At 45.6% G+C, this 19,297-nt stretch overlaps 2 protein-coding genes across 2 annotated transcripts in view; both read right to left on the bottom strand.

Moving 5' to 3' along the window:
• The window catches only part of LOC309564402 (uncharacterized protein), an 880,901-nt gene that overhangs the window by 31,215 nt on the left and 830,389 nt on the right, over positions 1–19,297 (bottom strand).
• LOC309563418 (uncharacterized protein) overlaps positions 1–19,297 on the bottom strand; it is a gene marked incomplete at its 5' end in the record, with an annotated part of 91,787 nt that overhangs the window by 671 nt on the left and 71,819 nt on the right. The gene's annotated exons all lie outside the window — the stretch shown is intronic.

The raw sequence follows: 19,297 nt of genomic DNA, 5'->3' as shown, positions 1-19,297 counted from the left end.
CACTTCCCACACTCTGGACATGAATAAGGACGCTCGGCTTTGTTACTGTTCTCGTGTCTAACAAGCGATATGTTCCTACATGCCAAACTAGACAAGGAACTCTCTCCTGTGTGATCTCCAGAACTTAGGGATGTCTTGGGGTTATGTGGATTTATCATTGTTCCAACACTGTGATGTGATTTATAAGAAGATTCCTCGGGATTAGAGGGATCCAATAATCTTTCTAAATAGTTAGGTCTGTGTTGAGTAACAGAATTTATTCCTGTAGAAAATTGTGTGATGTCATTATCGTCTTTATAACAGTCTATAGATAAAAGATTGGCGCTTTCTGTGCCATTCCGGACATAGCTTCCATCTGTTGGAAATCAATTTTTAAATAAATGTTATACGTATTCTTCATGTCTTCCATTAATTTATATATACAAGACTAACACTTAACAGAATTTTAATTTATACCAGACTAACACTTAACACTTGCATTTAAAACCCCAAAATATGAATACATATAGAAAATTGACATCATACTGAGGAATGGAGATGGACCTTTCATATGGTGTACAGTATCTCCTCCTTATTTGTTGGGAACATGACGTTATATTGAGGAATGGAGATGGACCTTTCATATGGTGTACAGTATCTCCTCCTCATTTGTTGGGAACATGATGTTATATTGAGGAATGGGGATGGACCTTTCATATGGTGTACAGTATCTCCACCTCATTTGTTGGGAACATGACGTTATATGGAGGAATGGCAATGGACCTTTCATATGGTGTACAGTATCTCCTCCTCATTTGTTGGGAACATGACGTTATATTGAGGAATGGAGATGGATCTTTCATATGGTGTACAGTATCTCCTCCTCATTTATTGGGAACTTGACGTTATATAGAGGAATGGAGATGGACCTTTCATATGGTGTACAGTATCTCCTCCTCATTTGTTGGGAACTCAACGTTATATTGGGAAATGGAGATGGACCTTTCCTATGGTGTACAGTATCTCCTCCTCATTTGTTGGGAACTTGACATTATATTGAGGAATGGAGATGGACCTTTCATATGGTGTACAGTATCTCCTCCTCATTTGTTGGGAACTTGACGTTATATTGAGGAATAGAGATGGACCTTTCATATGGTGTACAGTATCTCCTCTTCATTTGTTGGGAACTCAACGTTATATTGGGGAATGGAGGTGGACCTTTTTATATGGTGTACAGTATGTTCTCATTTGTTGGGAACATGACGTTATATTAAGGGATGAAGATGGACCTTTCATATGGTGTACAGTATCTCCTCCTCATTTGTTGGGAACATGACGTTATATTAGGGATTAAGATGGACCTTTCATATGATGTACAGTATCTCCACCTCAATTGCTGGGAACGACCATAAGAACCATTTGCATTGTGTTCCCAAAATCGCTGCATGCACTGCAAAATGAATGGGCTCAAATCGTACCAGATTGAATCACATGTGAATTGTGCAGGAATAGCACAAAAAATAGCACAAAGTTCCTTTGCAATTCATATGCGATTCATGTGTCAACCTAGGCTTAGATTTTATTACTTACTTGTGTCCATATGTAGAGAAGATTCTTCCTGTTTACTTTCCATAATCATCTCCCCCTCCTCCATAGCCCGTTGATCTCCACTCAACAACATCTCTTCTTCTTCCTCTTTAACCTCAAATTTGATGTCTTTCACTTTTTCACCCTAAACGCCAAAGATGATAGAAAATATTTATAAAAGGATCAAGCGATTATTTGATGGAATATAATTTCGTTGCCTAGAATATATTTTTATGTCTACATCCTCAGTCCCATCTACCTGATGATGGTGAGGGATGGTGTGACCTTCCTGTGTGGAATCCCGGGAATACAGAGGACGGGGACATCTCTCTGGTGGGTTCCCATTACTGGATCCATCTGTAGGAAACACACACACTGACTGAATACATTGTTTCTATGTGTTTATCAGATGATGGGGGATCTAGGTGGAACCTCCGTACTGCTCTCTCCTTTACAATAAAGTCTCCTCTTACCCGGTGATGTGAGGGGCGGCTGATTGTCCATCATGATGTCCTTGTAGAGATCCTTGTGTCCTTCTAAATACTCCCACTCCTCCATGGAGAAATAGACAGTGACATCCTGACACCTTATAGGAACCTGACACACGCAATGATACAGTCACCATCCAGACACATACCTTGTCTGTTACTGAATAATGTCCCAGAATTCCCGGCACCACTCACCTCTCCTGTCAGCAGCTCAATGATCTTGTTGGTGACTTCTAGAATCTTCTTGGCACTGGTTACCCCTGTTGTCAGGCAGTGAGGTGGAGGCACTGTGATGGGTGATGTGCAGGGAAGAAGGCTTCTAGGTGTCAATGGCTCATCAGAGGTTTTCTTTACCACCTTATAGTCCTGTGTAAAGGAATAATAACAATTATCACCATGGACTTCCTAGAATCTTTTTTACACCTCCACTCCGGTCTGTGTTTTAATAAAGCTATCTCATGTCATGTGACCCTCCCAGAATCCTCCTTACCTCCTTGGTCAGCAGGTAGATGATCTCCAGGGTGAGGTCTAATATCCTCTCAGTCACATGGGTTTGGTCTTTGCCCATTTTCGTTGAGGTAGTCATGAGATTCTCCTTGCTGTAGAGAAATTACCCACTTAGAATTATTTGGACTGTACTGGAAAGAATAATGTCTGCACAGAGTTCCTCCAGAGTTCTGACCCCTCAGACTGCTTAAAGAGGAAGTAAACCCTCCTCTGACACTTTTACCTATAGGTAAGCCTATGATAAGGCTTACCTATAGGTACTGTAAATATCTCCTAAACATGTACCGTTTAGGAGATATTTACCTTACATGCATCCAGTGACGTCACTGGCGCATGCGCTCTGAAGGAACGGCCGCTGGTGCCGTTCCTTCAGAGACCCGTGCCGTGACCGTCGGCTCCCGCACGCGTGCGCGGGAGTGACATCACCGCGGCTCCGGCCAATCAGATGGCCGGAAGCCGCGATCCCGGAAGACGGGCGACTGGAAATTTCGCCCGTCATACAGGTAAGTGGATGGCACGGCGGGGGCTCGTTCTAAGGTAAGTATTTCATAATGAGCTAGTATGCTCATTATGTGTTTCTCTTACAGGTTGCAAAAAGAAGAAAAATTTTTTTTGCAGGTTTACAACCTCTTTAATATGCTTTTTTGCAGGACTCTTCCATCTCACTGAACGTAAACCAAAAATTTTCTTGAACTCCTTGTAATAATTCACAATTCCTATTGTCCTGATTATATAGTACAGCACACAGGCTTCTTTAAATCATTAGGATCGGAAGGTCCAAAATCAGTCCAACTGAGAGGTGGGCAGCACAGCAAGCAACGCCAACAGGCTAGGGTTGCCATCTCATCCCTCTATACCCGAACACATATGAACTACAAAAGTTTTGAGGCTAATTTAATGCAGAAAAGGCACCAAAAGAGTTTAATTACCACCTTAATCAGCCACAGAACCTGTGTAATTAATTATATGTGTTTGGTTTTAAAAGGGATTAGGTGGCAACCCTACAACAGGTCCATATATCAAACAGGGCATGAAGGGCTCGAAAGACTCAGAGAGCAGCTTGTAGCACCTTACGTCCACAAGTAGCATCAGATGAGGCTTGACTATCCACCTGGTAGATCTTAAATATGTAAACAGAAGTGCACGTAGTAGCTTTGCAAATCAGAGAAACAGACCTGAAGGGCCTGGTATGAAATTTAGGAGGAACCCATGCCATCTTTCTTTCTTCTCGCCGCCAGTTTGACAATTCCTATTAGCCTAGAAAATGGCCAGAACTGATTTTTAACATTCGACTAGGGTTGCCACCTGTCCGGAAACTTAACCAGGCAGTCTGGGTTTTGAATCATGTATCTGGGTTTCAGTCCCCCTGAAACGTAGACAAAATATACAGACAGGAATGTGGCTCGGAACAGGGCCTGACAGGAGGGTGCAGGGGCACTATGTACTAGGGTTGCCACCTTTTCTTCAAGCCAAATCTGAACACTTTAGCCGCTTATTTTTAAGGGGAAACGCTGTGGACTCTGGTGTAATAGGGAACTCTAATATTAGGGGGTTTCTGTTTACCAAACCTCCCACTTACGTCAAGAGTTCCCAGCATTCGTCCTTAAATTTGGGTTCCCAAAGCTCCCCTTACATCAGAGTCCACAAGGTACCCCTTACATCTGAGTCCCCCTCACCTTAGTGTACTCACTTGCTTTTAGGCAGGAGAGAGAAGGGAGGGAGGGGAAGACTTCAGTCACAGACATTGGATGGTGTCTCACCCGGGGATGGAGGCTCAGGCATCGATGATGTATCCCGCCGGTTTCTGAGCTTCAAACTTCCATCCTACACATCCCTTTCCTGAGGCACAGAATGCCAGGATTGGAGTGTGGGTGGGCAGACAGAGGGGCAGGGGCTAGAGGAGGAGAAGCAGACCAAGCCCTCTCCCCTCTCCTGTCCGTGTATGGGGGTGGGGCCCATGTGCACACCAATGCAGTTGTGGTTCTTGGTTGGTTGGGGAGCCACAGTCCTTTGTGAATATTGTGTCCGGGGTTTCAGATGGTCTGAAACCCAGACACACGGTTCAAAACCCGGACTGTCTGGGTGAATCCCAGGCGGGTGGCAAACCTACTATGCACGCTGCATTACTATTCTCTTTGGAGTGCCCAAAGGTGTCCCAGGTCTGTTACAATCCTTTAGTGTATGCTAAAAAGGTTCAGGTTTGACTTGAAGAAAAAGTGGCAACCCTACATTCGACTCTCGTTGATTTCGAAGAGGTTTGGCTTTGGCACCTGAACTTTAGTCATGTCCGTTGAACCCTACTCAGGGCAAACTCAAGTACATTTGACTCATCCCTACTCAAATAACATACTGCCTAGACCAGATAGAATCACTTCGAACAAAAACCTGAGAAGACATGGTGTCCATCGTTTTACGAGGATGGATATGACGGGAAGGGAATTACTTGGTGTAAATATAAAATAATATCTCATTACCTCCTCAGCTGCCAGTTCCACCAATGTCTCCTCTCTGCTTCCTCCCGACTCAGTTCTTACCCGGAACTTCCTCTTTATAACCCTACACCACTTCCTGTCTTTTCTCTACATCACTTCCTGCGTTTACCTTACATCACTTCCTGTCTGTGCGTTCCACTGAGATTTCCAGCTTGTGGAGAATGAAGAAATTGACGCTCACTTCATGTTTTACCTTCTACAGGAGCATCTCATAAAATTAGAATATCATCAAAAAGTTAATGGATTTCAATAATTCAATTCAAAAAGTGAAACTCCTATATTTTATATAGATGTGTTACACACAGAGTGATGTATTTCAAGCATTTCTTTTTTTTTTAATTTTGATAAATATGGCTTACAGCGAGTGACAACCCAAAATTCAGTATCACAGAAAATTAGAATATTACATTAGACCAATAAAAAAAAGGAATTTTAATACAGAAATGTTGGCTTAGTGAAAAGTCTGGCCATGTACAGTATAGGATGCACTCAATACTTGGTCGGGGCTCCTTTTGCATGAATTACTGCATCAATGCGGCGTGGCATGGAGGCGATCAACCTGTGGCACTGCTGAGGTGTAGAGATGTATAGAACTGTTCGCCGGCGAACAGTTCCCGGCGAACTTAGCATGTTCGCGTTCGCCGCTGCCGGCGAACATATGCGATGTTCGGTCCGCCCCCCATAAGACATCATTGAGGCAAACTTTGACCCTGAACTTTACAGTCAGCAGACACATTTCCAGCCAATCAGCGTACCTCCCTCCCACACCCTCCCACCTCCTATAAATAAGCAAGGGCAGCATCCATCTTAGATCATTCTGAAGCAGTGTGTGTAGTGAGAATAGGGAGAGAGCTGCTGCTGCTGCTGCTGCTGTTAAGCTAGGGACAGTTAGTCAGTGTTCCTGGTCTTGCAGTGTTCTTGGTCCACTACTGCTGTAATATCAGCACCCCAAAAAGCCCTTCTAAGGGCTGGTATTTGTGGTTTTTTTTTTTTTTATATATATATATATATATATACCTAGCGTCCCCAAAAGCCCTTTTAAGGGCTGGTAATTGAGTTGTTTCTTCATATATATATATATATATATATATCTATCTAGTGTCCCCAAAAGCCCTTTTAAGGGCTGGTAATTGAGGATTTTTTTATTTTTATATATATACATATATATATATATATAGTGTCCCCAAAAGCCCTTTCAAGGGCTGGTAAGGTAATAGATTTTTTTCTTTATATATATATATATATATATATATATATATATATATATATATCTATTGTACACTGCAGTTGCCTGCCCGCTGTGTGTGAGAGGCCACAGACCTACCACAGACTGTACTGTGTGCACACCACACTCATTTCGGGTGGCACAGGCACAGTACCTGGCATTTTAAAAAATATTTTTTTTTTCTCTGTCATAATTGCAGTGAGTGCTGTGTCAGGTCCACAGAGTGCACTGTACCCACTGCAGTGCACTGCCCACCACTGATATATATACGTTGGCACAGCATCTTGTTGCAATAAATTGAAAAAAAAAATATTTTTTATTATTGCAGTTGCCTGGGCTGCCAGTGACTGTCAGGTCCACAGAGTGTACTGTGCCCACTGCAGTGCCACTGTGTGCCCACCCACCACTGATATATAAGGTGGCACAGCAGCTTGCAAAGTAAAAAAAAAATATATATTTTTTTAAATTGCAGTTGCCTGGGTGCCAGTGACTGCTGTCAGGTCCACAGAGAGTGTACTGTGCCACTGCCCACCCACCACTGATATATAAGGTGGCACAGCAGCTTGCAAAGTAAAAAAAATATATATATTTTTTTAAATTGCAGTTGCCTGGGTGCCAGTGACTGCTGTCAGGTCCACAGAGAGTGTACTGTGCCACTGCCCACCCACCCACCACTGATATATAAGGTGGCACAGCAGCTTGCAAAGTAAAAAATATATATATATTTTTTTAAATTGCAGTTGCCTGGGTGCCAGTGACTGCTGTCAGGTCCACAGAGAGTGTACTGTGCCACTGCCCACCCACCACTGATATATAAGGTGGCACAGCAGCTTGCAAAGTAAAAAAATATATATATATTTTTTAAATTGCAGTTGTCTGGGTGCCAGTGACTGCTGTCAGGTCCACAGAGAGTGTACTGTGCCACTGCCCACCCACCACTGATATATAAGGTGGCACAGCAGCTTGCACTCATAGTACAACAGTAACAACACATTAAAAAAAAAATGACAGGCAGAGGCAGGCCACCCCGCAAGGGCCGTCGTGGTCGTGGTGCTGTGATTTCCTTAGGCTCTAGAATAATGCCCAGTGTTCAGAGGCCACCACAGCCCCTGAACTCAAAAAATTCTGAGGCCATAGTTGACTGGCTTACACAGGACACCCAATCGTCTACAGCTTCCGCTCGGAACCTTAATGCACCATCCTCCTCCAGCTCAGCTTCGGGCACCTCTCAATTTACCACTCGCCAGCCCGCCGGCACCACCACCAACACTAGCACCACAGCCGCTTCACTTGATCCGTCAGAGGAGTTATTTTCACATCAGTTTGAAGAAATAAGTGATGCGCAACTATTAGTGCCAGAGGATGTAGATAACGGGGATATGTCTCAGTCAGGCAGCATTATACACATGGACGTACATTGTGATGATGATGATGTTGTACCTGCTGCTGCTGCCTTTGCTGAGTTGTCAAGTGAAGCGGCTGATGATGACGATGTGTCTGTGGATGTCACCTGGGTGCCTGCTCGAAGAGCAGAAGAAGAGGGGGAAAGTTCAGATGGGGAGACAGAGAGGAGGAGGAGACGAGTTGGAAGCAGGGGGAGGAGGTCATCGCAAGGAGCTAGTGGCGCAGTCAGACAGCATGTAGATTCGGCACCCGGGGTCAGCCAGACAGCACGCCAATCAACGCAAGCTGTTGCCACCACCAGAATGCCGTCCTTGCAAAGCTCAGCAGTGTGGCATTTTTTTTGTGTGTCTGCCTCTGATATCAGCGATGCCATTTGTAACCTGTGCAAAAGAAACTGAGTCGTGGGAAGTCCAACACCCACCTAGGTACAACTGCTTTGCGAAGGCACATGATCTCACATCACAAACGCCTATGGGATCAACACATGAGTAAAAGCAGCACACAAACTGAAAGCCACCATCCTCCTCCTGGTCCAGCATCTTCAGCCACGTCAACCACTGCTGTCCTCCATGCCCCCTATCAACAACCCGCCCCTCCGCCTCTCACCTTCAGCAGTTCCTGCTCGTCACCTGCCCACAGTCAGGTGTCTGTGAAGGAAATGTTTGAGCGCAAAAAGCCAATCTCGCAGAGTCACCCCCTTGCCCGGCGTCTGACAGCTGGCTTGTCGGAACTCTTAGCCCGCCAGCTTTTACCATACAAGCTGGTGGAGTCTGAGGCCTTCAAAAAATTTGTCGCTATTGGGACACCGCAGTGGAAGGTACCCGGCCGAAATTATTTTTCACAAAAGGCAATCCCCAACCTGTACTCTATTGTGGAAAAAGAAATCATGTCACGTCTGGCACACAGTGTTGGGGCAAGGGTCCATCTGACCACTGATAGCTGGTCTGCAAAGCACGGTCAGGGCAGGTATATAACGTACACTGCGCATTGGGTAAACCTGCTGGCGGCTGCCAAGCATGGAATGCGTGGCTCTGCTGCAGAGGAGTTGGTGACACCGCCACGACTTGCAGGCAGGCCTGCTGCCACCTCCTCTACTCCTCCTACTCCATCCTCTTTGCTAACCTCCTCGGCTGAGTCCTCTTCTGCTGTTGCGTCTTGCTCCACACCAACTGCACCCCCCCAGCTCCCCAGGGGCTATTCCACATGCCGGATACGACAGTGTCACGCTGTCTTGGGGTTGACTTGCCTGAAAGCAGAGAGTCACACCGGACCAGCACTACTGTCCGCCCTGAATGCACAGGTGGATCAGTGGCTGACCCCGCACCAACTGGAGATCGGCAAAGTGGTGTGTGACAACGGGAGCAATTTGTTGGCGGCATTGAATTTGGGCAAGTTGACACATGTGCCGTGCATGGCACATGTGTTGAATCTGATTGTGCAACGTTTTGTGCAGAAGTACCCAGGCTTACAGAACGTCCTCAAGCAGGCCAGGAAGGTGTGTGGCCATTTCAGGCGTTCCTACACGGCCATGGCGCACTTTGCAGATATTCAGCGGCGAAACAACATGCCAGTGAGGCGCTTGATTTGCGACAGCCCGACACGTTGGAATTCAACACTGCTAATGTTCGACCGCCTGCTCCAACAAGAAAAAGCGGTCAACGAGTATTTGTATGACCGGGGTGCTAGGACAGCCTCTGCGGAGCTGGGTATTTTTTTGCCACGCTACTGGACGCTCATGCGCAATGCCTGTAGGCTCATGCGTCCTTTTGAGGAGGTGACAAACCTAGTGAGTCGCACTGAAGGCACCATCAGCGACATCATCCCATATGTTTTTTTCCTGGAGCGTGCCCTGCGAAGAGTGCTGGATCAGGCCGTAGATGAGCGTGAAGAGGAAGAGGAAGAGTTGTGGTCACCATCACCACCACCAGAAACAGCCTTACCATCGATTGCTGGACCTGCGGCAACACTGGAAGAGGAGTGTGAGGAAGAGGAGTCAGAGGAGGAATGTGGCTTTGAGGAGGAGGAACACCAACCACAGCAGGCATCCCAGGGTGCTCGTTGTCACCTATCTGGTACCCGTGGTGTTGTACGTGGCTGGGGGGAAGAACACACCTTCAATGACATCAGTGAGGACGAGGAATTGGACATGAGTAGCTCGGCATCCAACCTTGTCCAAATGGGGTCTTTCATGCTGTCATGCCTGTTGAGAGACCCTCGTATAAAAAGGCTGAAGGAGAACGACCTGTACTGGGTGGCCACGCTACTAGACCCCCGGTATAAGCAGAAAGTCTGTGACATGTTACCCAATTACCGGCAGTCGCAAAGGATGCAGCAGCTACAAAATAAGTTAAAAACTATGCTCTACACAGCGTATAAGGGTGATGTCACAGCACAACGGGAATCCAACAGGGGAAGAGGTGAAAGTAATCCTCCTCCTACCACCACAACCACGCCGGCAAGGACAGGACGCTTTACAGACGTCTTGTTGATGGAGGACATGCGGAGCTTTTTTAGTCCTATGCATCGCCACAGCCCTTCGGGGTCCACCCTCAGAGAACGACTCGACCGACAGGTAGCAGACTACCTTGCCTTAACTGCAGATATCGACACTCTGAGGAGCGATGAACCCCTTGACTACTGGGTGTGCAGGCTTGACCTGTGGCCTGAGCTATCCCAGTTTGCCATTGAACTTCTGGCCTGCCCCGCTTCAAGTGTGCTGTCAGAAAGGACCTTCAGCGCAGCAGGAGGTATTGTCACTGAGAAGAGAAGTCGCCTAGGTCAAAAAAGTCTTGATTACCTCACGTTTATTAAGATGAATGAGGCATGGATCCCGAAGGGACTGACAGTGGGGGATGCATTTGACTAAAAAAGGCCTGGTGATGACTGAGAAGCCTTGGCCTAAAAATGGTCCACACGCTGCTGTATATAATCATTCTCTGCATGCCGGATGACTTACGTGACGTCTCCGCCACCAACTACGGTTCAAGCAGCAATGTTTTAGTGCACTTTCTGCCTTAAAACCTCAATTTTTCAGGCCGCTGCTACAGCAGCGGCTGCAACAATACCTACTTTTTCATGCATGTGTACATGCCTAATTTTTCTGGCCTCTGGTGCTACACTGTGGCTGCAAAAAAACAAAAAACAAAAAAAAAGGCACATACATGTGTCAATTCCCCTTCGTGATCGTTACCTTGTCGTGGTGAAGGGGCTTGCGTATCACAATGAAGCGATCACCTCTAGGATTGTGTTGGCACACCCCAGATGATAAGGTCGTTGCTTCATTGTGTACAGACCAAAAGCGATCCGCAGGATAATTTTTCATAAAAAAAAACATTCATTTTCTTTCATTCTTTCTGCGGAGCTGGGTATTTTTTGGCCGCGTTACTGAATGCTCATGAACAATGGCTGTAGGCTCATGCGTCCTTTTGCGGAGATGACAACCCTGGTGGTCAGTCGAACCCAAGGCAACATCATCGACCTCATCCCATATGCGTTTTTTCTGGAGCGTGCCCTGCGAAGAGTACTGGATCAGGCTGTAGATGAGCATGAAGAGGAAGAGTTGTGGTCCTCATCACCACCAGAAGCAGCCTTGTCGTTGTCAATTGCTGGACCTGTGGCAACGCAGAGAGAGGAGTCTGAAGAAGAGAAGTCAGAGGAGGAAGGTGGCTTTGAGGAGGTGGAATACCAGCCACAGCAGGCGTCCCAGGGGGCTTGTTCTCACCTTTCGGGGACCCTTGGTGTTGTATGTGGCTGGGTGGAGGAAGAGACCTTCAATGATGTCAGTGAGGACAAGGAACGGGACATGGCTAGCTTGGTATCCAACCTTGTGCAAATTGGGAGTTTGCGGTTGTGCAAATGGACTGACTGACTGTTAAACGGGGAGTTTGGTCTGTCAGAGTTTGGTCTGTCACTGTGAAGCGGGCAACGGGCGTAACCCTTACACTACTTGACCGATAAAACATCATACCTGATCGTATTCACACACTGGATGTTTTAGTGCTGGTTTACACTGCCGCTACCACTAAAGTAGCGTCGCTTCCAGTGCGACTTTGGCGCGACTTAGCGCGACTTTGGCGCGACCTCATCGCGAGGTGACTTTTTATTTGGCCAATCACAATATCATGTTTTGTTACCGTCACCTAATTTCCTTTTCCTGTTTTTTGTTTTACATATTTCCCCATGTGTGCAGTGTTGTCTGTGTCATAGCTCAACTGATAGGCATGTTTGCCTTGGCATATCATATTTCAGCTTGCCAGAAAGAAAAAAAGACAGCTGGAAAGACACTGCATTAGTTTTCTACTAAAAATCATAAGAAAAATGCTGTTTTTTTTGGGTTGTGGACATACTACAGAGCTGAAACTTGACAGGTACACTTTTTAGACCCCCCAGACACTAAATACAAAAAATGACATGCCTGCCTAAAAAAATGCCCGATAAATGCCTGCAAGAGAAAAAGACAGCCGCAGAGAAGCCGTATTCCTGAAAATATAAGAAAAATGCTGTTTTTTAGGGGTTCTGGACATGCTACAGATCTGAAACTTGACAGGTACACTTTTGTGACCCCCCAGACACTAAATACAAAAAATGACATGCCTGCCTAAAAAAATGCCCGATAAATGCCTGCAAGAGAAAAAGACAGCCGCAGAGAAGCCGTATTCCGGAAATATAAGAAAAATGCTGTTTTTTAGGGGTTCTGGACATGCTACAGATCTGAAACTTGACAGGTACACTTTTGTGACCCCCCAGACACTAAATACAAAAAATGACATGCCTGCCTAAAAAAATGCCCGATAAATGCCTGCAAGAGAAAAAGACAGCCGCAGAGAAGCTGTATTCCTGAAAATATAAGAAAAATGCTGTTTTTTAGGGGTTCTGGACATGCTACAGAGCTGAAACTTGACAGGTACACTTTTGTGACCCCCCAGACACTAAATACAAAAAATGACATGCCTGCCTAAAAAAATGCCCGATAAATGCCTGCAAGAGAAAAAGCCAGCCGCAGAGAAGCCGTATTCCTGAAAATATAAGAAAAATGCTGTTTTTTAGGGGTTCTGGACATGCTACAGAGCTGAAACTTGACAGGTACACTTTTTAGACCCCCCAGACACTAAATACAAAAAATGACATGCCTGCCTAAAAAAATGCCCGATAAATGCCTGCAAGAGAAAAAGACAGCCGCAGAGAAGCCGTATTCCTGAAAATATAAGAAAAATGCTGTTTTTTAGGGGTTCTGGACATGCTACAGAGCTGAAACTTGACAGGTACACTTTTGTGACCCCCCAGACACTAAATACAAAAAATGACATGCCTGCCTAAAAAAATGCCCGATAAATGCCTGCAAGAGAAAAAGACAGCCGCAGAGAAGCCGTATTCCTGAAAATATAAGAAAAATGCTGTTTTTTAGGGGTTCTGGACATGCTACAAAGCTGAAACTTGACAGGTACACTTTTGTGACCCCCCAGACACTAAATACAAAAAATGACATGCCTGCCTAAAAAAATGCCCGATAAATGCCTGCAAGAGAAAAAGACAGCCGCAGAGAAGCCGTATTCCTGAAAATATAAGAAAAATGCTGTTTTTTAGGGGTTCTGGACATGCTACAGAGCTGAAACTTGACAGGTACACTTTTTAGACCCCCCAGACACTAAATACAAAAAATGACATGCCTGCCTAAAAAAATGCCCGATAAATGCCTGCAAGAGAAAAAGCCAGCCGCAGAGAAGCCGTATTCCTGAAAATATAAGAAAAATGCTGTTTTTTAGGGGTTCTGGACATGCTACAGAGCTGAAACTTGACAGGTACACTTTTGTGACCCCCCAGACACTAAATACAAAAAATGACATGCCTGCCTAAAAAAATGCCCGATAAATGCCTGCAAGAGAAAAAGCCAGCCGCAGAGAAGCCGTATTCCTGAAAATATAAGAAAAATGCTGTTTTTTAGGGGTTCTGGACATGCTACAGAGCTGAAACTTGACAGGTACACTTTTTAGACCCCCCAGACACTAAATACAAAAAATGACATGCCTGCCTAAAAAAATGCCCGATAAATGCCTGCAAGAGAAAAAGCCAGCCGCAGAGAAGCCGTATTCCTGAAAATATAAGAAAAATGCTGTTTTTTAGGGGTTCTGGACATGCTACAGAGCTGAAACTTGACAGGTACACTTTTTAGACCCCCCAGACACTAAATACAAAAAATGACATGCCTGCCTAAAAAAATGCCCGATAAATGCCTGCAAGAGAAAAAGACAGCCGCAGAGAAGCCGTATTCCTGAAAATATAAGAAAAATGCTGTTTTTTAGGGGTTCTGGACATGCTACAGAGCTGAAACTTGACAGGTACACTTTTTAGACCCCCCCAGACACTAAATACAAAAAATGACATGCCTGCCTAAAAAAATGCCCGCTAAATGCCTGCAAGAGAAAAAGCCAGCCGCAGAGAAGCCATATTCCTGAAAATATAAGAAAAATGCTGTTTTTTAGGGGTTCTGGACATGCTACAGAGCTGAAACTTCACAGGTACACTTTTTAGACCCCCCAGATGCTAAATCCAAAGAAATTTTTTATTTTTATTTTTTTTTAATTTTTCCAATAATTGGCTCTCTATCAAAAAATTATAATTTTTAAGAACTTTTTTTTGCGTGATCCCTCTCCGGCATGCCACAGTCCAGGTGTTAGTCCCCTTGAAACAACTTTTCCATCACTATTGTGGGCAGAAAGAGTCCCTGTGTGTTTTAAAATTCGCCTGCCTATTGAAGTCTATGGCGGTTCGCCCGGTTCGCCGGTTCGCGAACATTTGCCGATGTTCGCGTTCGCCGTTCGCGAACCGCGAATTTTAGGTTCGCGACATCACTACTGAGGTGGTATGGAAGTCCAGGTTGCTTTGACAGCGGTCTTCAGCTCATCTGCATTGTTGGGTCTGGTGTCTCTCATCTTCCTCTTGACAATACCCCACAGATTCTCTATGGGGTTTAGGTCAGGTGAGTTTGCTGGCCAATCAAGCACAGTGATAACATGATCATGTGACCAGGTATTGGAACTTTTGGCAGTGTGGGCGGTGCAAAGTCCTGCTGGAAAATTAAACCAGCATCTCAATAAAGCCGGTCAGCAGAGGGAAACATGAAGTGCTATAGAATTTCCTGATAGAGGGCTGTGCTGACTTTGGACTTGATAAAACACAGTGGACCAACACCAGGAGATGACATGGCTCCCCAAATTATAACCACAAAAAATAAGTCCATGGGCTTTATTTTACTGTTTTATTAGGGAAAACAACTTGGGGAGGGGGGTTAGGGATTAAGGGATGCCCAACCTACTTGAAGAAACATCAGGTGAGGACAACTTCCTTCTCTCTGTACAAAAATTAAGATCCTGGACTGTACTCCCTCCGGAATAACCTCAGTCTCCATGGTTCAGTGGCAAAGTTTATGAACCAGGAGCTTTTTCAGTCGCTTTTAGTGAAACAGCACAAAGTGTCAAAATGTATGCAGGAGTATATTGTCTCCTCAGCAGAACCTCACACAGTCCTGATACTACCAGCCCTCCTGGCTGCTTGACTACCAGTCCACCTGGCTGCTTGACTACCAGCCTACCTGGATGCTCTGAAGGACGCCTTAGGAAAGTGGTTCTCATCTCCTGTCCTCAGGACCCACTATCAGGCCAGATTTTAGGTATTACCTTGGGGAGATGCAGACTAGAATACTGCAATCGCTGAGCAGCAAATTATATGTGATCTATTTCAGTTATCTTGCAAACCTGGCCTGTTGTTGGTTCCCGAGGACAGAAGTTGAGGACCACTGCCTTAGGACAAGGGATTAGGATTTAGCACGACGCTATCCTTGGAAAGTATGCCACATCTGGCAGTCTTTCCCCTTGTATGCCCCTGGGTGCGCTGGGGTACTCACTCTGTCCTTTGCTCCCCGCTGCACTGGGCAAAACTCCTGTTCAGACCCCCAACTTATGAGTACTTCCCATGCCAACCCAAATGCCCAAAGGTAGTGGGGACTCCTCTCTTAGGCTTCCTTCCCCCACACGGGGGTACTTTTTGTGTGGAGCACGCTCATCATGCCCGAGACCAGGCAGAGACTGTGGTCATGTGAAAAATCCAGCATTAAGGCGGTTCCCCAACTTAGAGATGAACCTTCACTGTGTGCAGTATTACCTGCTTGCCGACGTGTACGATGTATGGGACAGTGGCTCTAGTGCTCTGGATCGCTTACTAAGTACCAGCATTTCCAGGTCGGTGCCCCTGCTGTGCTGTGACTAAACACATCAGATGCCGATCAGTGGGTGCCAGGCAATGGATGTCCGCCGGCACCCACCGATTCTGGGGAAGACACACAGGACAGAGCTCTATGTAAACAAGATAGTCCGCAGGGAATGGATTGATTTTCCTGATGGAATGTCCTGTCCGCGGGGACTGGATGGATTTTGTGTTCCTGCAATGCATGGAATAAAATCCATTACTTCCCTTAGTAAAAGCACCTCATGCAGTACACGAAAAAACACTGGCTAGGCACATATTTAACGCTTTAATCGCCTAGATATTTAAGTCACAGCAGAAGCCGATCAGTGGGTTCCAGCCAATGGATGTGTGCTGGCACCCGCCGATCGTCAGGAAGCGAGGCTGGAGGGAGCTCTGCATATGTAACCAAGGCAAATCTCCATCTTGTTAGCAGGGACGTAATTGATTTTCTTTCCCTGCAAAGCAGGGAATAAAATTAATCTCTTCCCTTAGTAAAAGCACCTCACACAGTACACCAAAACACTGGCTAGATCTTAAAAAAGATAACATAGTGGTCCATAATGGTGCTTGTTGGGTAGGTGGAGTTTTTTGCACTATATATACTCTGTATCTCACTTCATTATTGTGCTGGGATCAAGGCAGTTTGTTAAAACATGTAAAGCCCCATACACACACAACGATTATCGGCCGACCGATCGTCCGTCTTTTGTCCAGAGTTGTGTTTTGTTGGTTGGAATGTGCCTAGACTGCACACGAATTTTCTCGCCCGACAAAATTCTACTTCAGAAGTGATGTCATGTGTTGGGTTGCTTTCTTTGTGTTCTTTCTTCTCTGAGCATGCCCAGTCTTGCTCATTAGATTTTTCCCTGTCGAAATTTGTACTGACTGCACGAAAATCGGCCGTGTTTTGACGGCGGACAAAAATTTTATAGTCTGCACACTAGATCAGAAAAGTCTGAGTCGGTTGTCGGAAGCATCATACTAACAAGCCGAAAATCGGCAGATCGGACGTTGGCCGAAAATTCCCTGCCAATTTTCGACGCGTGTGTACGAGGCTTTAGCCTTCCTGTATGCTCTTTTCATGTAATGAATACATTTTCTATATGGATTTGGAGTTGCCGATTCACTTACTGGATTTGTTAGCTTACTTGTTGTCGGAGCCAGAGCACTCATCTGTGGATTCCTTCCATGAACTTTATATAGAGGTTCCCCTGTTCAGAGCGCTGCATCTGTTATCTACCAGTGGTCCAGGCATACCTCCGTGAGGCAAGAGTCCATGGCTGGGTTGCTGTCCGTGATCCCCAGTTTCTTCAGCACCACTCTGCGACACACCTGAACCCAAGTTCACGTTCTCTGGAGCCCACAGATCTCAAGGATTTCAGCTGTCCTCTTTTCTTTTTATAGCACATGTGGGCCGGCCAGAACCAAAAGCTCGGGAATTGAGCTGAAAATGTTTACCCTTTCCTCCCACCTGGGCCGGCTGCTGGACAACTAACTGCGCACACATTTCCAACCTGCCCACAAGTGGATGGAGGATTGCTTGAATGAGAAGGAAGGAGAGCGCCCGGTGTCCAAAATAATGCAACTCTTGGTGTGAGATTACAATAATTTATTGAAAGTGTGACAATCTGTACGTTCCTACCCCTTTAATAAACATTTTCTAATCTCTCACCAAGAGTTGCAATATTTTGGACACTGAATGCTCCTTCCTTCTCATTCAAGCATTGCAGTGGTGTAACTAGAACCTTCAAGGCCACGGAGCAAGAAACCATGAAGGGCCCCTCTGACCACTGGCCAGGGCCCTTCCCTATGAGCCTGGTGACAGAACGCCAGGGCCCGGTCACAAGTGCGACCTTTGTGACCCTGGTAGTTCCACCACTGGTGTCAGTAGTTTATTTATTTATTTATTTTTTAACATTTTTTTAATTTTTTTTCAATTTTTTCCCACCTGGGCCGGCTGCTGGACAACTTACTGCGCACACATTTCCAACCTGCCTACAAGTGGATGGAGGATTGCTTGAATGAGAAGGAAGGAGAGCGCCCGGTGTCCAAAATAATGCAACTCTTGGTGTGAGATTACAATAATTTATTGAAAGTGTGACAATCTGTACGTTCCTACACTCTCAATAAACAATTGTAATCTCCCACCAAGAGTTGCATTATTTTGGACATGTATTGCTCCTTCCTTCTCATTTAAGCAATTCAGTGGTGTAATTAGAACCTTCAAGGCCACGGAGCAAGAAACCATAAAGGGTCCCCCTAACCCCTGGCCGGGGCCCTTCCCTACGAGACTGCTGACAGAACGACAGGGCCTGGTTACAAGTGTGACCTTTGTGACCCTGGTAGTTCCACCACTGTTGTCAGTAGTTTTTTTTTTTATTATTTTATTTTTTACAATTTCATTTTTATCATTTTTTTACAGTTCCACCTGGGCCAGCTGCTGGACAACTAACTGCACACACATTTCCAACCTGCCTACAAGTGGATGGGGGAATGCTTGAATGAGAAGGAAGGAGAGTGCCCAGTGTCCAAAATAACGCAACTCTTGGTGGGAGATTACAATCATTTATTGAAAGTGTGACAGTCTGTACGTTCCTACACTTTCAATAAACAATTATAATCTCCCACCAAGAGTTGCATACATTCCTTGATATATATTGTCATGTTCCCAACAAATGAGAGCAAGAGACAGAGTTGTAGGTAACACTGAAGGAGCACTGTGATAGGTAGGAGGAGAACCAGGATAGAGCAGGATCCTGGAGGCCAAGGGAACAGAGTTTATTGAGAAGGAGTTGGTGGTCAACAATATCAAAGGCTGCAGGGAGGTCAAGTAGTAGGAGTATGGAGTAGTAGCCATTGGTTTTAGCAGTTAGCAAATCATTAGTGAGTGTAAAGCCCCGTACACACGTAGCGATTGTCGGCCGTAAATATTCGGCCGTCGAACGATCGGCTGATTGTTGGCTTGTTAGTATGATGCTTCCGACAACCGACAGCGACAGCGACTTTTCGGCCGCACAGAATCTGTTGTGCAGGCATTAAAATTTTTGTTGGCCAACACCAGAACTGCCGATTGTTCGCCAGTCAGTACAGAATTCGGCCGACAAACAGCCGATTAGCAAGACTGGGCATGCTCAGAAAAGAAAAAACACACGGAAAGTTAACCATCACATGACATCACTTCTGCAGTCGGCTGTTGTTGGCCGACAAAATTCATGTGCAGTCTTTTGCAGTTTTCAGCCGACACGACAGCCCTGGACAAAAGACGGCGGATCGTTCGGCCGACTTTCGCTACGTGTGTACGGGGCTTTAGTAGGGCAGTTTCTATGGAGTGCTGTGAGCGAATATGAAATGTTCATCTCCATTACTCAATA

This window comes from Pelophylax lessonae (genome assembly GCF_965119305.1).
Source record: "Pelophylax lessonae genome assembly, chromosome: 9".
Classification (NCBI taxonomy): Eukaryota; Metazoa; Chordata; class Amphibia; order Anura; family Ranidae; genus Pelophylax; species Pelophylax lessonae.
Note: the sequence above shows the minus strand (reverse complement) of the source record. Positions and strands in the feature narration are given on the sequence as shown.